The 23,760-nt window shown below is 35.9% G+C and overlaps 2 protein-coding genes across 5 annotated transcripts in view; one reads left to right on the top strand and one right to left on the bottom strand.

Moving 5' to 3' along the window:
• The window catches only part of LOC137251963 (dnaJ homolog subfamily B member 13), a 478,991-nt gene that overhangs the window by 14,866 nt on the left and 440,365 nt on the right, over positions 1 to 23,760 (top strand). The window contains exon 2 of one of the 3 annotated variants that reach the window (XR_010953405.1): positions 18,289 to 18,569. The exons of the other annotated variants lie outside the window; for them this stretch is intronic. The gene's annotated coding sequence lies outside the window, so the exon portion shown is untranslated. Of the gene's footprint in view, positions 1 to 18,288; positions 18,570 to 23,760 lie in introns of those variants that run through there. 3 annotated transcript variants of the gene reach the window in all.
• Spindly (spindle apparatus coiled-coil protein 1 spindly) overlaps positions 1 to 23,760 on the bottom strand; it is a 451,900-nt gene that overhangs the window by 270,237 nt on the left and 157,903 nt on the right. The gene's annotated exons all lie outside the window — the stretch shown is intronic.

The raw sequence follows: 23,760 nt of genomic DNA, 5'->3' as shown, positions 1-23,760 counted from the left end.
ATGAACAGCTTCGCAGAGCTTTATCTTGACATATTGACTTTGCATCCTCAGTATCGTCTTGACGGTTCACAACAGTAGTGCGCCCTGGCTTGAAACTACCCCTGCATTCTTTCTGGGAAATTCTTTCTTTCATTTTAGTGCGTCCATTTGATTATGTCAATGCCAGTGTTTCTCTCGCTGGTATCTTTGATTTCGCTTTATTTAGACCATTCGATTCATCAACCTTTGTCCGATCTACTGCCTTTGACTTTGATGGTCTTTGTCCAATAGCCTCCACCAGCACTCGCTTATTGCTGAACCCTTTCTCCAAACTGAAGTTGAGTGGCGCATTCTGGTTCTTATAGAGCATAATCCTTCTCTGCATATCGATCCTGATGTCACAGTCAACTAAGAAATCCACTCCCAATATGACTTCATCAACGATCTCCGCCACAACGAATTTGTGTAGAACCGTGACCTTTCCAATTAATATTTCTCATGTCACTGCTCCCTGGACTCGGCTATACTCGCCAGTGACCGTACGCAATCTTGCTCCAGGAAATGGCTTTACTCTCCTGTTGACGAAATAAGATCGGATTAAGGAATGAGATGCGCCTGTATCTAGAGTCAGTACACGCTCCTTGTCATCCACATTTCCTTTGACAGTAAGACTACTCGATTTTCTTCCAATTTGCGAGACAGATATCACAGGACATTCAATATCTGGGGCAAGTTCTCGATCTTTACATCTGACTCGCTCTTGCGTATCTCCTCCAGATTTGCGTTTACGACCATCCAAGTTAGAACTACCAGGACCGGTGCTGCAATGACGTGTAATGTGGCCTGGGTTGCCGCACTTGAAACATTTCATAACTTCAGCATTTTTCTGTTGTGATCCCTTCAGTGCTTGCAAAATTGTATTTACCCAATCTGGCCTTTCTACTTCCACACGGTGGGCTTTGTACGATGGCTTACTCAAAAGTGAGGCTGTTTCCTGAGTCAGTGCATGTGATACCGATTCCGCAAATGTTCGCTTTGGGTTTGCGTATGTAGCTCGTTTCGACATCCCGTATGCCTTTTATAAAACTCTAAATCTTTACCATTTCAGTGTATTCCACGGGTGCGTCCGAATTTGCAAGATGAGTCAATCTTTCATTATCTGAAGCAAACTCCAGCAAAGTCTCGTTAGATTTTTGGTAGCGGTTTTGCAATTATATTTGGTAGATTTGCTTCCTGTGTTCGCTTCCGTAACGACGCTCTACAGCAGTTTATAATGCTTCATAGTTGTTCCACTCTCCTTCAGGAGTCGTCTGTAGGATTTCGTCTGCTGGCCCTTCAATACTACGAATAGAGCTGCAACTTTATATTCAGCATTCCAGTTGTTCACTGCTGCGGTCCTCTCAAACTGTAGTTTAAAGACCTGGAAAGGAACAGAACATTCAAAGGATGGTGTCTTTACCTTTGGATTACTGGCTGAAACTGCTGGACGATTTATTTGCTACTTCTGTATACGACCTCTCAAAGCTTCTATCTCTGCATCAATTTTGTCCTCGAGCTGTACAATTTTCGTATCCTGTGCTTCTAACTGCGAAGACATTTGTGCCACCTGCAATGATATGTGCTATTTTTGTGCTTCAATCTTCGATGTTATTTGTGACGACATTTCTGAAAAATGTGCTTCTTGTCGTTTTATTGTCCGATTTCACTGATTTTCAACACCAATATATACTGGGTCCAGGTAAGCCCATATACCGAATTTGGTTTAGATATCTTAATATTTACTCAAATCATCGTGTTAGTGGACGGACGGACATGGCTTAATCAATTTTTATTTCGATACTGATGATTTTGATATATGGAATTCTATATCTATCTTTATACCTGCAAACCAACCATTTTCCAATCAAAGTTATAACACCCTGTGTACAAGTACAGCTGGGTATAAAAATGCTATAAAACACCAATTGAAAAATAATTAGTTCAAAGCCTACTATGTCATTACTAAAAAATTTATAGGGAGTTCTAAGTTTGCAGAACTTTCTGTAGCAGTCCATAAATGAAATACTTCAGCTTAAAAAATGTAAAACTCTAATTAGATGTCTTACAGATCCAATAAGAAATCGGGGCCCTATGTAGTTTAAACTCGTAATGTAAACGACTCTTCCAAATGGTATTTGACTGGAAATTTTACTTGAGATTTAATAATTTTCCATGAGTTTTCGTTCTGTTATTATAATAAACCTTTAAAGGAAAATCGATCGGGATGTATAAATTCAGATAAGAATAAGTAACTTATAACGAAAAAACTAGTAAAATATTGCTAGCCTTCTTGCTATACAATTAAATATTTTTGGGACACCGGTGTCTCATATGCACGAAAGGGTTAAAAAGACGGTCATATTGTACACATATCACTTAACCTATGTGAATTTAATACCACAATTCAACTGTTCAAATATAGAAACGAACAATTAAGTACCATTAAATTTTTCTTTGAAAAATAATAGGAAAATATTTTAACAAATACTCGCTAATTGCATTTCGGTGGAATAAACATAACAACCTTAAATTTGTTATTTTGGTAGATCAAAAGCTGTTTGTTTAACCGATTTCGAATTTGTATTACGCTTGACGCATTATCCATAAAAAATTAGGAAGAAAAACAAATTTGTTCATGCTTGTCGCCATTTATCTCCGAGAAGATTTAGGTCGAACTTCTCTTCGTATTTGCGTCTTGCTCTCTTTTGATTTTCCCTACAAATTGGAAGACGGGACCTACATGTTTTATGCCGATTCGAAACTGAAGCTGATGCAAGAAGAAGCATTTTCACTGAAAGGCTTTTCGAAATACGCTTGGAGTGTATGCCAAATCACTGCCGAGGGGTAACTACGCTTGAATATGTTTTTTTTTTTTTTCAATTGAAAAACATTATCTGAATTTTTGATGTTGCTTTGTCCTGAAGTTGAACTCATGATCTTCGGTGTGGTTTGCGAAGGACACTCCCACCACATAGAGGTGGACACTTTATATCAATAAGTGGTTTGAGATTTTGGCAGCCACACGGTAAAAAGTTTGAGCCTACATCTGAAACATTTTGGACATATAATCAAACCAATTTTTGATTAAATATAGTAGATTATAATGGGCTGGGTTTCAATTTGAAACTGGAGATGCGGGCAGTTCCCATAAATCCTTTCAGTCAGTATCTGGTGATACAGATTTCTGATTCCAATCTAGACCTAAGTTGCCAAATAAGTACAAGTTCGGTAATAACAAGATTTTAGCCAGTTATAAAATCGACAATTTGGCGTTTTTATTTTTATTTAATTTGATAAATATGATATCTACAAAAAAATGCTACCAGGTTTAATTAACTTCAACTCTGCGTATAATTTCTCTTCCCAAACTTTCCCATCTCGGAAGTATCGATAAATGGACTAATATCGTACTAGAAGTAGCATTTAGAATTTCTTTTTGGTCGAAACCAACGAAATAGTACCAAGAAAATAACTAAACTGTAATTTTTACACTAGTCTGGAACTACGGAAATAGTTCCAGTAAACCAACTAGTTCTAAAGTGGAAATATGTATCCAGTTGGGAACTATAGAAAAGTTAATGCAACTCGAACCAACTAGGACATCGCCATATTAAATTCGCCAGACGGAAGCATGTAAAACATATAGAGGGCGAACTCGGAACCTCTAACGAATGCACTAGAAACCCACCAGGTTTGAACTAGAGATTTTTCCTACCTCCTGTGTAAGAAATCATTTCATAGCACCTTATATGTATAAAAAAATTGTTCGAAAAACATTCGATAAATTGCAGCACCTTTCACAAATAAAATTTCTTATTTTTAAATTTACGGAAACCAAATTTAAAGTCTAAAGATAAGTTTTGAAACCAGACGTTCTATGCCAGTTTCTATTTTGAGATTTTTTAAACCTTTTACTTTTGTTTCAAACCCATAATTGGCTACAAGTTTGTATTTTAGAATTTTTTTTTCACTTTTTGGTTGTGTTTTCAAACAATTTTAATATTTTAAACTTATTGGTTAAACAAGTTTTGGATCGAATAAAGTTAAAAAAAGACAATAGTGAATTGAGAGGTATCCAATTTAGTAGCAAAATGTTTCAAAAAGTGTTTAAACCGATGAATGGTTAAAAATTTAGGCTCAGATTTCTAACCGTGCACTCAGGACCGTAGAGAGAAAATCCGGGCCCGGGGCTAAACAATTTACGGGCCCCTATAATACATTTGATTAATTTGAAATAATGTCGTCTCATTCATAAATCATTATTATTATAATTTTTGCCAAATCAACTAAATGATTTTTAGACTAAGAGCTGGCAATAAAATTAACACAGAATATTTACTATTTATACTGTTTTATTGTAACGTAGAAATAAAATTATCTTTTAACAGCCACATATCGCTTCAAATAATCTTTTCTAGTTATTTTGTAACATTTTAATACATTTCTGATAAATGTAATGATGATTATAAATTTTAGTTATTCAATATAGAAAGTTCGGATACCAAAGAGTGACTTTTCTTGCTTATTTCTCTGCAAAATTTTTTATAATAATATCAAAATTTAACTGTCTTGCCAAAACGGATTCAGCACAAAGCGTGGCAAGTCCTGAAACTCGCTCTTGAGATGAACACGATTTATGAAAGTTTTTTATTCTTGGAAGGACGCTGAAAGAACGTTCTGCACTAGGTACAGTGACAGGGATAGTGCAAAAGATGCACAAGTGTTGGGGAAAATCGTATACAGATGTTAAACATATGTAGATGGCATTTAGCAATTCCAACGGTGACAGACCCTTATCAAAATTTGCTTCGTAAATGTGTTTCAAGTGAATTATTTCGCATTGTAAGCTTTGTCTTCAAATTTCCACAACAAGGAAAACGTCTCGTTCAAATTTCTCATAGCTGCAAATTGTTCAGTAATGCCAGTGATTACTAAATCAACGATCACCAGGAGAGTATTGTTCTTAAAATCAGAAGCTGAATCATCCGTAATCATCTCATTTAAATTATCTTCAGAACGTGTTTTGGGTTTTCTCTTTCGTATGTCCGGAAACTTTGACGAGATGTTCAGTTGAATTGCAACTGTTTTGCATTCGTTTAAAATTGTTTCGTATTGGTTCCTAATCAACTTCAAATCAGCTAATAAGGCATCAATATGTTGGACCTCAACATCTATGGTGGCGTAACTACCCGCAATTACCCGCAAATGACCCCGACAGAGTCCCCAAAACCATCCCAGAATGTCCCCTAAATGACTCCGGGAGGACCCGATGGAGCCCCCAAAACCATCCAAGAATGACCCCCAAATGACCCCGAAGGAGTCTCCAAAACCATTCCGAAATGACCCCGAAAAACCCCCGCCGATTATTTTTTCCTATTCCCATTTCGGGGTTAGCAGCATAAAATGAGACATATCGCTCCAATTGCTCATACGCAGCACGTTCCACGTTTGATTTCCTTCAAAAAACCGTGATTGTAAAATATTTTTTACAAATAATTATGAACAATATGTAATTCTTACGTTTATTCCATTTCGCGATTGTTGCACTAAACAGCTGATTTCGGTTTACTTTATTTAGGTCACCACAGTATGGTGAAAAGCACAGGTTTTATAGCTTTTTAGAGTTGTCAAGTTATGCACAGAATAGAAATATTTGTCATCCCGAGGGAACCTCAAACACCATTCCGAAATTACCCCCAAAAACCCCAGGAGGATCTTCCCACAATAATAGCAAAAGTCATACCGGTATACCAAATTTTTTAAAGATATCTGAATTTTTACTCATGTCATCGTGGACGGACGGATGGACGGACATGGCTCAATCAAAATATTTTTCGATGCTGGTAATTTTGAAATAAGGATGTCTAAATGTCATGGCTAACAACCGGTATCCAATCCAAGTAATAATACCCTTGTGTACACGCTGCGTGTCAAAATTGTCAAGACTCCGACCGCATGTCTTTTATCTAGGCCCAAATACAAATAGTTATGATGTTTTACCGAGGTTGGGACCCCACACTCTCTTGCAGAAATATACAAAAAGTCATATTTATAACAAAAAGATATGGATTGTAAGTTTGTTTTATTTGAAGCGATGGGAAGTCAATTTCTATATTCCTTTCGAAGTCGTCTTAAGCTCATTAAACAAACTAACTTTTCACCAAAATTTAAAACAAGATGTTGATTATGTCAGTACAATTACTTTACTTCGTTAATTCCTTTTTTTTTATTAGCATGGAAATGCATATTTATATCAATTACAGGTAATACAAGTGAGGACGGGACTCTCGACTGACTGACGAAGACGTCATACCTTTCATGAATGGAGTAGAGCAATAACCTTATCCCATTTGTAATATCCGAATAATCGGCTCTATAAGATATGTACTCTAATTATATCGAACAGATATACATACCTAAGAGAATTTCTTGATAAATATGTATAAAAAAACATCTGTGCACTTGAAACGCTGTTGTTGTTTGCCTTGTGTGGTTACTAGTTTTATAAGGCTGCTTAATAATACATATATGATTCTATTCTGAACTCATTTTCGACCGAAAGAAGCAAAAAGGATACAGAGGCTACCACTTATGAAATTGAGCGGATAAAAATGCAATTTAACAGTTGTAGCTAAAAAAAAATGTTTGTGCCAAACTTCGTTCGGATTGGGAGATTTTTGTTCGACTTATGGCATTATAAGTATTTGAAAGGTACCAAGAAAAAGGGTGGGTCACTTCTACTTTTAAAATTTGTTTAAGTTTTGTCCTTAGCTCAACCATACCACTACTGAGGTTTCTACCTCAAATGTAGTTAAATAGAGTTAGTACAAACTTTGTTAAGGTTGAACCTTTAGGAGAAGTAGGAGTGGTCGTTAACTGATTTTGATTATCTTCACTCAGTCTATATAATTTGGAAAGGATAATGCCTTTGCCAAATTTCAATGTAATATCTTTAACGGCCGCAAGGAATGTTAAACTTCCAAATTTTTTTCTTTTAAATGTGGGTGGTGCCACGCCCATATCCCAAGAATTTTTGCCTTTCGCTAAATTTTCGATAACGAAAAAGTTTGCGTGGTTATCGTCCGATTTCACTCATTTTCAATACCAATCTATACTGGGTCCCAGATAAGCCCCTATACCGAACTTGTTTTAGATATCTCAATATTTACTCAAATTATCGTGTTAACGGACGTACGGACATGGCTTAATCAAATGTTTTTCGATACTGATGATTATGATATATGAAATTCTATATCTATCTTATGCATGAAAGGGTTAAAAATACGGTCATATTGTACACGTATCACATAACCTATGTGAATTTAATACCACAATTCAACTGTGCAAATATAGAAACGAGCAATTAAATACAATTAAATTTTTCTTTGAAAAAGAATAGGAAAATATTTTAACAAATACGCGCTAATTGCATTTCGCTGGAATAAACATAATAACCTTGAATTTATTATTTTGGTAGATCAAAAGCTGCTTGTTTAACCCTAATCTCACAATTTTAAAAAGTTACACAAATCCTAAAGTGAGGCTCCGAAGCACAATTAGAGAAAAATGCTTAAAAACAAAGTTTTGGTAATTTATTTTATATGTGCAGATGAAGTAACGAATTCCAAAACGTTTCCAATCGTATTTATTTCATTTTTTAAAAATTCTTATATACATATCATTAAAAAAATTTTGTTTATAAAGTAATTAAGGAAAAATTATTCATTACATTTTTCACAAATTTTCGCAGTTGTAGAATGCTGGTTATAGATATTTTTTTTTTTTTTTTGCATTTGTTGAAAAGTTGTTTCTGCATTTTAGATATTTTCGTCGGACAAAGATGACAGCGCCTGATGAAGTTGCCCCATCGATGCCGCCAGCTACCCCGCCATTGGGCACATTCAGCGAAATCAACAATTTTCATAAAATGTTAAAAAATTCAGCCTCCATTACTATTTCAAGAAATGTTTATTTAGCATTTTATTCTATATGTACTTGGGGGATGGAATGAACTTATATCTGTTTCAATTCCTAAAACATTTGTCGAGATATAGGGCTAAAAGGAAAAGAGACGAAGCTACCCCTGTCTCTACTACTTACCTGGAGGTAAAACAAATGTATCAACCTTTCATTTGAGGATATTATTTGATCTAATTTTAGATGAAGGTGGTGGAGACTTTTTCCAAAGAGTAGACTCTTTACCAACGTAAAAGTTGGCTTCATTGTCTTCCATATCTGCATTTTCGTTTTCATCCGAAATCTCATCTTCTTCTTCAGATGCTTCAGTCATCTGGTCCACTTCGGCATCATTATAATGATCATCATTGTTGTCATTGACTTCACCATAAGACTCATCTTCCGCTTCCCAATGTTCCAAAATTTCCTCCAACTCTTACTCATTAAACTTTAGCCATCGTAAAATAAAATTTTGCCACAGTTATATAATTACGTATTTATATAAATGAGAAATAACAAATTACAAGTATACACGTGAGCACAATCAGCAAAACTATAAAGAATTTAAATACATTTGTATATTTCTTCATCTGTTAAAAAACACAGTGGCTACTACGACTTTTTGCATTTCACGAATTAAAATTTTAATGCTATTTAAAAATGATAGGCCTACTATGCGAAGAGTGAGTCCCCCAGGCTCACTTTAGGATTAACGTTACAATTGCAAAAAAATGGTAGAAATACGTACACTATCCAAAAAATAATAAATACATCATAATAATTATAATCAGTTGGAGGAATACCCAAAATTTCAAATCAAAATATTATTTGGTGCAGGAATAATCAATACTTAAATTTCAAAGTGAGACTGAAAGGCTCACTTTAGGAGATTAGGGTTAACTGATTTCAAATTTGTATTATGCTTGACGCATTAACAAAGCCATTCGGCTTTAGGCCGAACTTTTATACGAATTTGCGTCTTGATCCCTTTTTGATCTTCCCTACAAATTGGCAGACTGGACCTACATGTTTCATGCCGATCCCAAACGGAACCGAATGCAAGGAAAATGCATTTTCACTGAAAAGCTTTTCATAGTATAAATATAGCATTTTCAAGTCAAATGAAGCTTTTTTTAAGTCAAATGAACCTTTTTTCATTTTAAATGAAACTATTTTCATTTTTCAAGTCAAATGAAACCATACTACTAAGGTAATTGTCAATATATTTATATCGTGTTTTATAACGCTAAGTATTTCTCAAATTTTTCTTTAAGACAACTATTTCTAATTAGCCACATTGAAGGGAAATTTTTGCTTAAATTTACTTTGTGAATTTAAACTGAAGTTAAGGTAAGCTTAGTTTAGCCTTGCCTTTTGATCGTTTCAATTTTTTAATAGATAAAAATAGCAGGGTTATACGCTAGGCAACTTATATACTACAGTTTAACCACCCTCTGAAAATAAGCACCTATATTTTTTACTTGTAGGGGGACTCATGTAACCGTATAAATGCCTTATAAAGTGTGTAAACGTATAAATTTATCTAGTTTACGCACGAGCTGTCAAATTTTGTATGAAAAATCATTTACACAATTTGTATAAATTTACGCGCACATTTCATTGTGTAAACGCGATAAACTCAAAGGAATGCAACCTTGCAGACATTACAGCAGGCATTTTCATCAGAAATCTCCAACATCAGCAAGTAAAGGCGTTTTAGTTTTGATTTTTCACTTAATCTTGGTATTTTTTAATTTGTATAACAATCAAACAATTTTTTTTGGCAATAATACAGCTGAAAAACAATCAAGTTTATCAAGAGTATTACTAGGTGCGTTCATATAACCGCGTGTGTAAATGGATATAATTTTACACCTTATAAGTTTATATGCTATCATGAGTCCCCCTTGTATCTACTCCTCTTATATTCAAAGCACATTCTTCTTCTACATATACTTCGTTAATAACGTAGGAATAAAGCAACGTAGAGAACAAATATAAGGAACCACAGAGCATGATGTATCTCCTATTCACTGTCTGACACCAACTAACACATCGGTTGAATCCTCTGTATTATGCTTTTCTCTTTGACCAACGTCTTACCAAACAACATAGAACGATAGCAAGGTATTGACAGAAACATTACTTTTACCAACTATATCGTAGAGCATGTGGACTGTAGAGAGATCTTTTTTAACTATGCTGAAAAAAATAACGGTAAAAAGTGATATTTTCTACTCTATGGCGTAGTTACATTGCACTTCACTCGTTTGGGCCTTTGAAAACATATATATTTGTTTTTATGCAATTATTTTTCATTGAATATTGTATTTAAATGTAATACTTAGAATATGTATATTAGAATGGGTCGATTTATTAACCGATATCGCGCCATCGATTTTTCGATAGGATTTGGAGTCAGGAAAAAGTTTCACTACGCATACCCAAACAAATAATTTTCGAGCCTGCGAAACTTCACTTTTTTTTTTTTTACTTTTTACTTTGATTTAAAAAAAAAAATTTTTCGGAGATTAAGTTTCCTTTAAACTATTCTGATCTATTTCGTTGTAGTGCGAATAAAAACAAAGTTTATACCACCTTACGGCCCAACGTTTCGCCAAATTTCCATGGCATCATCAGGGGCGTAATATTTTTAGATGTGGCGGTTCACAAAATTACAAATGAAACATAAATAAAATTTACAAAAATTACACCATTAATTACATAGAAAATCGGTGCCATCGATTTGTGGTACACTTTGTCTCATTAAACACTATGAACACTATAAAATTTTCATTTGATTGTATAATTTTCATGTATACCAACATTTTTAGTGGACGTTTTTGGGTCGGACAGGGTATACATATAAGAGTAGATACACGCAAAAAATATAGGTGCTTATTTTCAGTGGGTGGTTAAACTGTAGTATATAAGTTGCCTAGCGTATAACCCTGCTACTTTATCTATTAAAAAATTGAAACGATCAAAAGGCAAGGTTAAACTAAACCGACCTTGACTGCAGATTAAATTCACAAAGAAAATTGAAGCAAAAATTTTTCCTTCAATGTGGCTAATTAGAAATAAATATCTTAAAGAAAAATTTGATAAATAGCGTTATAAAGTACGATATAAATATATCTTGACAATTACCTTAGTAGTATGGTTTCATTTGACTTGAAAAAAGTTTCATTTGACCTGAAAATGCTATATGCTTGGAGGGTAATGCAAATTACTGCCGTGGGGTGACCGCGCTTGGACATATTTTTTTTTTTCAATTGAAAAACTTGTTCTGAAATTTTGATGTTGCTTTGGCCGGAAGTTGAACTCCGTATCTTTAGTGTGGTATGCGAAGCACACTCCCACCACACAGAGTAAGCCACTTTTAATCAATAAGCAGTTTGAGCTTTTGGCAGGCGCACAGTAAAAAGTTTGAGCTTAAATCTGTAACATCTTGGACATATGATGAAACCAAATTATATTTAAATATAGATTATATAAAGGGTTTGCTGAAAGTGAGTGCATAGAACTGGATTTCAATTTGAAACTGGAGAAGTGGGCGGTTCCCATTAATCCTTTCAGTCAGTAACTAGTGATACACATTTCTGGCTCCGAACTAGACCTAAGTTGCCAAATAAGTACAAGTTCGGTACTAACAAGATTTTACCCAGTTATAAAATCGACAGCTTTGTGTTTTTATTTTTTATTTAATTTGAGAAATATACTATCTACAAAGATATGCTACCAGGTTTAATTAACTTCAACTATACGTATGATTTCTCTTCCCAAACTTTCCCACTTGCTCCGAAGTATCAATAAATAAATTAATATCGTACTAGAGGCAGCATTTCGAATTTCTTTTTGGTCGAAACCAAATAAATAGTACCATGAAAATAAATAAACTTTCATTTTACACAAGTTCTAATAAACCAACTAGTTCTAAACTGGAAATATGTATCTAGTTGGAAACTTTAGAAAAGTTAATGCAACTCAAACCAACTAGGACATCGCCATTTAAATTCCCCAGTTGGAAGCATGTAAAAGATATAGAGGGCGTACTGGGAACCTCTAACGGATGTACTAGAAACCAGGTTTGAATTAGAGAGAGATTTTTCCTACCTACTGTGTAAGAAACCATTTCATAGCACCTTTATGTATAAAAATTTTTTTTGAAAAACATTCGATAAATTGCAGCACTTTTCGCAAGTAAAATTTTTTATTTTGGAATTTTCAGGACCAAATTTTAACTCCAACGATAAGTTTTAAAACCAGACGCTTCTATGCCAGTTTCTATTTATAGATTTTTGAAACCTTTTACTTTTGTTTCAAACCCAGAAGTGACTACAACTTTGTATATTTGAATTTTTTTAAACTTTTTTGGTTTTGTTTTCAACCGATTTTAATATTGTAACGAATTTTGGGAAACTCCGCTTATTTGAAACCTTCTGCTAGCGTTCGAATCGCTAAACTGTTGAACACATCCGAAGAAAAACCTGATTGAAAGCAGTAATGAACCGTAATTAATCGAAAATAAATTACATATATTGTAACGAATTTACTGAAAATCCTCTTATTTGCAACCTTCTGCTAAGTTTGAATCACTAAACTGTTGAATAAATAACTCCAATATTGAATAATGGAAAAATGGCCTTTATTAAAGTACTTCACAATAATACTTATACTTTGCAACTAGCTACCAAACTGACTGATAACTTAAATGAAACTTCGTAACAATATTTTATTTTATTTTCGTGAAAATACTGTTGCATGGAATCTTACATTTGAGTCCAGGTAGAGAACCACAAGTTGGTAATTAAATTTTTTCAATTTAAATAATACCATTTTTTGCTTTCCCTCTCTTGCTGAGTACGCTATGATTCTCGAGTTGAGCCACTGTTTCGTAACAACTCTTGAGATTTTCGAAGTATGCCTAGTTATCAACATGAGCTCTAATGGAACCCAAGCCCAAATGCTTGTTGTGTATACTCGATGCCATATCGAACGAACCCAAATTACTGATATGTTAACAAAAGTTTAACCCCACCACATCGGCCGCTTAAGCTCAGTTTAAACTTCAGTTAAAGTAGACTGAAAAACTGCAGAATAAGTTTGAGCGTAGTTTAACTGACAAACTGAGTTGATCTTGTACTGAAAACCCAAGCCGTGGTAGCAAAATGTTTCAAAAAGTGTTTAAACCGATGAATGGTTAAAAATTTAGGCTCAGATTTCCAACCGTGCACTTGCACCCAAATTTCATCAAGCTTCCCACTGTATATAAATAGCGCCCACAAAACTTTCCTAGCTTCAGTTACTTTATACTTCTTTACACTTAACAAGCAGCAGTAAAAGTAAGAAAATAAAATGAATTTATACAATTATATCGCAATCCTGGCTATCATGCTTAGTTGTATTTTAACCCAAATAAATTCGCAAACCGACGATCGGTATTTGGTAGCATTAATTAGGGGAGAAGAATATTATTGTGCTGGGTCATTAATCACTATACAAATAGTGCTCACAGCTGCGAAATGCCTGAACGGTATAAAAAAAAATGCAGTCAAAGTTGTAGCTGATGTAGAAACTATCCGCGCACCACGTCGCAAAGTGAAGAGAGTATGCAGAAAAGGCGATATGGAAATAGTTGGGCTTGAACTGAGTAAACCGTTTAAAGATGATGATGGAGTGAGGACAATACAACTTTGCGAAAATCATCTTGAGGAGGGCGCACAGATGCAAATTAGTGGATGGACTCCACAAACACCAACACAAAACCCACATCGTTTTCAACTCGTAACACATAACGTAGCTATAGTAACACCATCGGAATGTACGGGTTACCAGAATAGAAATTATATGTATTGTGCTAAAGGTGTCGATGGATTTTGTAAATCAGATTCTGGAGCGCCGGGCGTCGTGGAGGGAAGACTTTGTGCGGTGGGAATATTTACGATTCTGGGGAACCACAAAAATCCGCAATCTTACGTAAATACAGCTCATCCAGAAGTTCGGATTTTCATAAGTGAATTGTTTGATTATAAATCTGGAAGTTGTTCTTGTTTATAACTGCCGAGTAAATTATTACTCTATCTCGGTTGAACGCTCTATTTCAGATTTATTTCATAAACGTGTAACGTAGCAAATGCTACGCCACAATATCTATTTCCTATTTTGCGCCCACCCCTAACATCATATTTTCCATTTACTGCCCACCCCTAGTAGTGTATGTACCGACATACATATATACATACATACCGGCCCAACAACCATCGCGCAAGCACAAAGCAAGCCAGCGATGGTGAACGCACAATGCTTGGGAATTTTCATTCGTGGCGCGCTGTGCGCGACAATGCGAGCATAATTCCCAACGTGTTCATAGTTACCTATGAATAAGATGATTGGCCGGAATACACCAGGCACACTTCGCCGTAGGTAAGTGAAGTGCGTGTCGGCCGCCACTGGTGGTCGACAAGGGGTGCCCTTTGGGTTAGGAGGGTGCGTTACAAGGTCGGTTCCACCGGTGGTTTCACACCCCTTATTACTCATCGGAAAGGTAATGCACGAGCAGCCTTCTCGGGTAGGATGGAAACCCGTCCCAACGCCATTGGCGGGGCGGATTTCCCCACTACTCTAGTAGACTGCTCGAGCCAATATAAATACATTGTAGGGACTCCCTTTGGGTCGAGGGGGGTAAAGTTACAAGGTCGGTTCTGCCGATGGTACTTCCCCCCCAGGCCTATTGGGCAGCCCTACCCATATTCCAGGGACTCCCTTTGGGTCGAGGGGGGTAAAGTTACAAGGTCGGTTCTGCCGATGGTACTTCCCCCCCGGCCTATTGGGCAACCCTAATATTTTGCTATCATCTCCTCTGAGTAAGACGGGACTCACCCCCCCTATTACTCAGAGGAAGGGTAATGCACGGATATACGGCTCAGGTAAGAGGGGAACACTTCCCAACGCCTGCGGCGGGACAAACTCCCCTACTACCCTAGCCGAATACCCGAGCCAATATATTGTAGTTAGTTAGCCTCATACTAATATAGACACTTCGCCGTAGGTACAACATCATCGCCATCCCGATCCTTGGACATCCCATCCCGCAGTCTAGCCACCACCGTCATCATAGCTATTTGGTGAGAGCCACCGTCACCCAGTAATCTCTCTTCGGGCGTGATCCTAACTACCGCCGTCATTACTACCGCCGTTAGCACCCCTTAGCGAGAGCCACCGTCGTCTTCACCATCTCAGCCACCGCTTAGCTAGCACTCTATCTCCCTCTATCTGTGGAGAGCCGTCGTCCTTGGGTTACACTATATTGTCAGCGACACTACCTAGTGAACATCTCTCTCTCTCTCTCTCCTGGATTAAAGGTTGTGGATATTTTAGCCTGAGAGCCGCGTGTGTGTGTGTGTTCGAAATCAAAACACTAATTTACTGTGTATTTATTTAGGTGGGGGAAGTGGGACCTCCATCCGACTCTGGATTGACTTGAGCATACCTCAGCCTTTGACCAAACCCACCTCATAAACGTCTCAGCTCAAGTCAAAATATATTGAATTTAAACTGATATAGGGCGTTTTGGAATAAAATACTGAAGGGAGGTTCCATGAGAAAGTGAACTTTGGATTGTATGTATACAAGAAATTCAATTTAACCTTTAAACAATTTTCAATTTCTTTTATCCTTTTTAAAATAAAATGTGGATTTAACTTTTCAATAAGGTTGAAATAGTATGTTCATGTCATACGATTTCTGATGTAATAGAAAAATAACTAAACTCATTTGTACTTAATGAACCTAATTTAAATACACGATTAAAAGTTTGAACCCAAATCTTTAACTTGTTTGTACCGCATATACGGCTAAAGAAAATAGGGGTTTAAAATTTAGATTGCACCTATTTTCGTGAAAAAAGGTGCGCAGAACTGGGTATATATTTTAAGTCAGACAGGCCGGGACTGTGTTCGGCTGTTCCGAAGACTTCATACCTTTCATGAATGTAGCCGAGAAATAAACTTATTCCATTCGTAATATCCCAGTAATCAGCTACATAAATCTTAATCTTCATAATAGCTGTGTTTTTTACATCTATATACATATAGGCTTAAACTTTATATGGACTGCTAAGCCTTAAACTTTATCTACTCTTCTGAAATTGCTGCGCAGAAAACACTGGATCACAAATTCCAATTTTTTTTCTGCACCAGAGACGCCACTATGAATCTTCTATGCAAAATCATTCTATGGTTACGTTTTTGAGATATGTATTTACGAATTACCGATTTTTTCCAAAAAAAAAAAAAATAGGGTCCACTTAATTATATATATCTCAAGAACGAATTGGATATTTCAAAATGGTTTGAAGCTTTTAAGAGGTAATAAAATTTCCTATAAACATACAGCACTTTTTGCTAGGCCCTGCAGATTCAAAGATAACGAACAATCATTACCGATTTTTTCAATTTTTTTTTTTTGTAAGAATATAAAAACATTTGTACTTTGCGAGGAAGGATCTCGAAAAATTTTTGTCTTTTTGCAGATTTTTTTGTTCTCTCTCTAAGCCCTATTTTATTACAAACAAATAAGCTTTAATCCAAAAAAAATCGATGGAATAATACAAAAGTTATAAGCATTCAAGTAAATATATCCATTTAATACTTAAATACCCTACTGGTACATATGTGTTAGTATTCGTATATCAGTTAGTTAGCAGGTAGATTTTGGAAGGGTTATTAGATACACAAAACTATTAGTGTCGTTTTCTCAAACCCAGGTACATTTCAAGCAAGGGCATATTTTTAAGGCAGGTAGTGTTTTCTTTGTAGAACTAGGGAACCTTTTTGTCTAGGTAGGCTTGACTTTTTACTTGATCTAAGTATAAATAATAGTACATGCTCCTTGTGCCTTCATAATATCTGCAAGGCTCGCCGGATACTGTTCAGTTTATAATTGGAGTTTATAATCCGTCATTTACTCAAAAATATAAAATGAATAAAAGGGCGCGAGAGTTTGAGTATACAAATGATCCAGATATGTTCTGTTTAATCTGCGGTCAATTTATCGTTAAAAGGATGCGACGTGTGTTTTCAAATCCTTTGAAAGTTATATACTATAAGTATTTTGGAATTGAGCCTAAAAACAATGAAGAACCATGGACACCGAACACTTTGTGCACCACATATCGAGTCGAATTGATTTTTTCAGAAACCGGAACAAAAAGGTGCGTTCTAAAAATTAGGAATTTGCTCCCTTTTAATGCATAGCTGACTAATTTCTGAAACTATCTATTTAGGCGACATATGAAACTTATTACACCAATGAAGTGGAGGGAACCAACTTGCCATTCAACGGACTGCTATATTTGTACTACAAACGTACTTGAGGTTGGAAAGTTAAGAAAAGTAACCTATGCGAGCGTTTCTGCAAGGTCATTACCAGAACTAAATTCAATGGAAGCTACATTGCCAGAATCAAATTTAATTTAGTTCCGGCTCCAGTTTCATTGTCAACAGCAGTATCTAATTACGCGGCATTATCTTGTACTGGATGTCAAACGGAAAACGAAAGAAACTCTTTGTCACAAGCACAACTCAATTATTGGATAAGGGATTTGGAATTGTCAAAGGAAAAGGCCGAGCTATACGCCTCTCGTATGCAACAATTTAAATTTGTGGGGTGTATAACATAAAATACTCCCCACTTATAAAGAAGGATACAATAATACTACCTCCGCTCCACATCAAGCTCGGCCTTATCAAAAACTTTGTAAAGGCTTTGGAAAAAGAAGGCGAAGCTTTTCATCATTTGAAGACAATCATTCCAGAGATTTCAGAAGCAAAAATAAAGAAAGGGATTTTTGTGGGACCGCAAATAAGGATAATGATGACCAATAACCATTTCAAAGAACTATTCTCAGCAGTGGAGGCAGCAGCGTGGGATTCTTTTGAAAAGGTAGTTACTTCTTTTTAGGCAAACACAAAAGTCCTAACTACGAGATGATAGGGAACGACTTAATCAAAAACTATGCGGAAATGGGTAAATAAAAAAACATATTTAAGACCGTTTTCTCAGTTAACTTTAAAATCTATCTGCCCGATAAACAAAAAATTTGTACGAAAATTTTTAAATTTACATGAAAATATATAGCCCTAAATCTAAATTCATCGTCCAGTTCTGAACAGTTCTTGAAAAATGTAAACAAAGAATTTATATACTAATGTGTCACTTATGTATTTGTCTAATATACTTTTTTATTTTCTTTCAGGAGTAAATATGTATTTAAAAATTCATTTTCTACACTCCTATTTAAATTTTTTGCAGCAAAATCTTGGCGACGAAAGTGGCAAGAATGGCGAAAGGTTTCATCAGCAAATGAAAGTGATTGAAAGTCGGTATCAAGGATTCTGGGATGTCGCTATGATGGGTGACTACTGTTGGTTTCTCATAAGACAAACCGATCCTAATCTAAAAAAGGGTCAAAACAAGACACATAACATTTTCAATTATAAAATACGATCATAGAGTTAAGACAGAATCATATGTGGCGTTCCACAATGGAAGCCTTCTTCTCCAGAACATTCGGTGGTTTACTATCTCCAATAAATAAGATAAAGAACACAACCGTTTTTGTTTTTAATTACAGCGTTTAATTTATTCATGAACTTGCAGATGTACGATCAAAATTGGAATGTCACTCGTTTCTTTTATATATCTTATCTACATGTTGTTTTGTGTGACGTTGGCTGCAGTTTTACTTGACATGCGTGTTGCCACTGCGTGCGCCTATCAAGTACCACTAAAGCCCCAACCACATAGGATACCTTATTGTATTTTTGCTAATGCTACATCACACTTCCTTTGAAAAAAGAAGAGATTGGCAAATTGATCATTTTTGCCACATTCTTCATTTTGCATTCTATATAATTAATTGGTTCGTGTGAACGAATATATTAGGGTGCACCTTCCTTTTGAATTCGTTCATTAGAAGCAATTTTAAATTTTTATTGTTATCTAAACTACATTAGGGTTTTTGAATTTTCGTTTTGTTTTTTTTTCTCTTTTATGTACATATATAAATCATTTTGTATGAATTTCCTCTTCTTACATTTATACTAACATATATATTAGAAAAAATTTTACAAATTGGATATATTCAATTTAGTATAACGATTTGGTTTATATAAAATTTTTTTTTTTCATTTTTATAGTTACCATTACATTATACATTAGAGATTATTTTTTTTTGGTTCTGTCATTTTTGATATTACAATTTAACTTTGAATTTTCATTTTCTTGATTTTACATTAGAAAAATATAAGTATATACATTTTAAATTAGTATTTCTTCAAGATTTTTTGTGCCTTCTTGGCTATTTAACAGTGCTTATTTACCTAACAATAAAATTATTAGAATATTTTGGATTTATTTTTGTATAAAATATTACTTTATTTTTATAAGTCGATTTTTGTGTACTTCTTTTTCCTTTTTATTTGTTTCATCAAAAATTGTTGCATTAGGCCCGTCTATTTTAGTTACCGTAAATGGGCCTTGGTATATATTTTCGTGTTTTTGATGAGGCTCTTTTTGTAAAAGAACCTTGTTGCCTACTTGGATAGATAACGGACGTGCCGTTTTATCAAAATGTGTTTTAGCTTGCATTTTATGCTTATTTATTAAATGTTTTGCCAAATCATGTGATTTTTGCATTCTAAATTTGACTTCTTTACTATAGTTTTCCACGTTATAAATGGGATCTTTTTGTTCTTTTTTTAATTCGTGTGGCAGTGTAGCCTTTTTTCCAAATACTAACTCAAAGGGAGTAAATTGGTTATTGAAAGCTGTATGTGTTGTTGTGTTATGGAAAAATGTGAAGTATTTCAGGTATGTGTCCCAATCGGAAAATGTTTCATCTAGGTATGCCCTTAAATATTCATTAAAAACTCTATGATTTCTTTCAACTGAACCAACCGTTTCATGGTGGTAGACCGTTGAAAAATCATGTTTAATATTTAAAAGCTTGGTTAATTCGAAAAATACTTCATTTTTAAACTCTGTTCCTAAATCAGATCTAATGGATTGCATTATTCCGTAATTTAAAATGAAACTGTCAAAAATAGCTGATGCTAATGTTTTAGCTGACTTATCTGGTATTGCAACTGTTACCAGATATTTAGTTAAATCACAAATCATGGTAACTGCGAACCTGTTACCATATTTGGATTCTGGTAAAGGTCCTATTGTATCTATTATTAAAATATCAAACGGTTTGCAAGGTGTAGGTGTAATAACTAATTGTTCTTTTGTTTTAGGTTTCGCTTTATTTAAAAGACATTTATTGCAAATTTTAACGAATTTAGCTATATCATTTATTTCGTCTATCGTTATTCGTGAAAGCGCGTCAGCCACAACGTTCGATTTGCCTCAACGTATTCTATTGTAAAATTATATTCTGCAAGTTATAATCTTATTCTTGTAAGTTTGGATGACGGATCCTTCATATTAAATAGATAAACTAATGGTCGATGGTCGGACTTTACTATAAAAAGTGTACCGTAAACGTACGGACGAAATTGTTTAATTGCGAAATATATTGCTAAAAGTTCTAACTCAATGATAGATTTTTTCTGTTCTGCTTTGTTAAAAAATTTTGAAGCCAAACAGATTGGTAAGTCAGCATCTCCATGCTTTTGACTTAATATAGCACCGCATCCAACTTTTGAAGCATCAACTGTAATTATGAACTCTTTACTAAAGTCAGGATACTGTAAAATTTGAGGAGACATTAGAGCTAATTTTAATTTCGAAAAAGCAACTTCACAAGCTTCGTCCCAAACAAAGTCCACTTTTTTCTACTTAAACGATTGGGAGGTGCTGCCAGCAATGCGAAATTCGGAATAAATCGTCTATAATAGTTTGCAAAGGCGACAAAGCGCCGAACGGCATCTTTGTCAGTAGGCTTTGTATATTTTTTAATCGCATTTATTTTAGAATCGTCTGGCAGCAATCCTTTCGAGGAACATTTGTGTCCTAGGAAAGTTACCTCGGAACGAAGGAAATTACATTTGTTGGGATTCAGCTTTAAGTTGAATTTTCTACAAGTTTCAAAAACTTTCTCTAAATTTTTACAATGATGTGTCTCGCTACACCCTATGACGATAATATCGTCGATATACATGAATGCTTGATTAGGCGTGATGCCTGAAAATGCTAGTGACATCATACGCGAAAATGAATTGGGTGCTACATTTAAACAAAAAGGTAAGACCTTCCACCGAAAAACTCCTCTATCAGTACTAAAAGATGTTACGTTCCCGGAGTTAGGATGCAATGGAATTTGATGGAAACCAGAAAAAAGGTCTAAAGTTGAAAAATAGTTTGCCCTACCAAGGTTGTCAAGTATATCGTCCACGCGTGCTAACGGAAATTTGTCAGCGATAAGCTTTTTATTAACCGCTCTAAAATCTACGCACATACGATATGCCTTTTGACCTGTGGGATTTTTTTTGGAACTAAAATTAGTGGGCTATTGTAATTTGAAAAACTTGGCTCTATTAAATCGTTCTGCAGTAAATTATCAACCTGTCTATTTATTTCTTCCCGTTGTGAATAAGGCAAACGATAGTTTTTAATGTAAACCGGATTTTTGTCAGTCAATCTAAGTTTCTGTTCGTAAAAGTTGTTAAGAGTCATACGGTCCATTTTTAAAGCAAATACATCGGCATATTTTAGGCATAAATCAAGCAATTGGCATTGGTCATATTTTGGCATTTGTTTTTGTAGAACACTTTTTAATTATTCCAGACGTTTTGTATTTTCTGAAGTTTCACTGATTTTGTATACGTTGAAGTTGGTAATTTCTTCGGTTACTATATTGCATTTGTTGACATATTTTACCTCATCGGTTATATATGAATAAATCTCACCTGGTCTTTCTTCGCTTCACTTTGCACTAAAAAAAAGGGTTCAAAGTTTTTTTTCATAAAACGTTATAATTCAGTTTTTATTTATGTAATAATTAACAATTGCAAATTAATTTCAACTCTTCACAAACTTCAACTTAACAGGTTATCTTTTAAATTGTCCACGATATGGAAAGAAAATAATTTGCTTAAAACTTTAGCTTTTGACTTTAACTATTAAAAATAGAAAAAAAAAATAGATACAAGAGCGCGTCCGCGGTTGCCGAGTGATAATGCTTGACTAGCGAATGGAATATTGTTCATCGCCGATGGCAGTGGTGGGTGTTCGTTGGCGCCTTTCCATTCACCGCGCACGGCTGCGCATAGGAATTTCCGCCATCTAATGGGGATGGAGGCGGCTTAAACATCCTGCCCGCCCTGCAGGAAGGTGCTTGTAAGGACCTTCTGTAGCTCCTGCAAGGCGCGGATGGTGATATTTGAAGCGCGACTGGCTATATTACGTCGTTGGCAGGCCTTGTGGGGTGCGTGTGATCGTGCGCTTGGCCATATGTTCCGGTTTGGGGGTTGCCGCTGGTTTCTTCGATCGTCCCGCTGCGCGTAGTAGTGGAGGCAGAGCCGACACTGAAGGCAGCTGTCGGTTTCTGCCGTGGGAGCCAGATGGGTGTCGTCCTGGAAGTATAAGAGCAGACAGAGAAACGAGAAGTAGTTGGATACAGTGGATGATAAACGGAAATTTAATTATACAGGGGAAACGTATATAAGTTAGAGCGCTGTGCTCGAAGAGTGCTCCATTGGCAGGAAGCACAGTTTAACTAAGGGGCGCATGACAAACCGATTTTGGGTGCGAACCTCTACAACCCGAGCATGGTTGTCCGGGCCGAGGCGAACGTTCTCGATTCGTCCCAGACGCCACTCGGTGGGTGGGAGCGAATCTTCTTTAATTACGACGAGGTCGCCTGGTTGAGGATTTCGCTGTGGCGTTTGCCATTTATAGCGCTTCTGAAGGTCCTTCAGATAATCCTCTTTCCAGCGTCGACTGAATTGGTGATGAAGCGATTTGAGTTTTTCCCATCGATTTATCCAGGAGAGGTCTTCCGCGTTTGGCTCAGGAATGGCTAATAGCGGTACACTTCGAAGGAAGTGACCCGGAGTGAGCGCTGTGAAGTCAGCTGGGTCCTGGGATAGTGAGGTTAGAGGCCTCGAATTGAGAACTGCGTCAATACGTACCAACAGCGTCGTGAATTCTTCGAATGTAAACTTGTGGGATGCAGCGGTTTTTTTGAAGTGGGTTTTAAAACTTTTTACTGCGGATTCCCAGAAGCCGCCCATTTGAGGGGCACTGGGTGGAATATACTGCCAGTTTATTCCCTGGGGGGCATATTTCTGCACAATGTCCGCGGAGCATTCGGTAAGAAATTTAACGAAGTCGCGTTCGAGTGCGCGCTGAGCGCCAATGAACGTTTTACCATTGTCGTTCATCATTTTTGAGAGATAACCTCGTCTGCCAACGAATCGGGCGAATGCTGCGCGAAAGGCTTCGGTGGTAAGGTCGGAGCATAGCTCGAGGTGTACTGCCTTTGTGGAAAAACAGACGAATACAGCCACGTACCCTTTTATGATAGTGGTCGGCCTCAGAACCGATGCTTTTATTTGGAATGGACCTACAAAGTCTACTCCTGTTGTGGAAAAGGGGAGTGAGAAATTGCAGCGCTCAGGTGGTAGAGCTGCCATTATTTGCGTGCGCGTTTTCTGTTTGAAAAGCGTGCACGATTTGCATTGAAAAATGCATTTCTTTATAAGAGGCTTTAGTTTTGGTACGTAGTACTCTTGCCTCACCATTTGGAGCATTAACCGCATTTCTGCATGAAGAAGC

Source organism: Eurosta solidaginis, chromosome 5 (genome assembly GCF_040869045.1).
Source record: "Eurosta solidaginis isolate ZX-2024a chromosome 5, ASM4086904v1, whole genome shotgun sequence".
Taxonomy (NCBI): domain Eukaryota; kingdom Metazoa; phylum Arthropoda; class Insecta; order Diptera; family Tephritidae; genus Eurosta; species Eurosta solidaginis.
The sequence above is the reverse complement of the archived record's forward strand: the minus strand, read 5'-3'. Positions and strand labels throughout refer to the sequence as shown.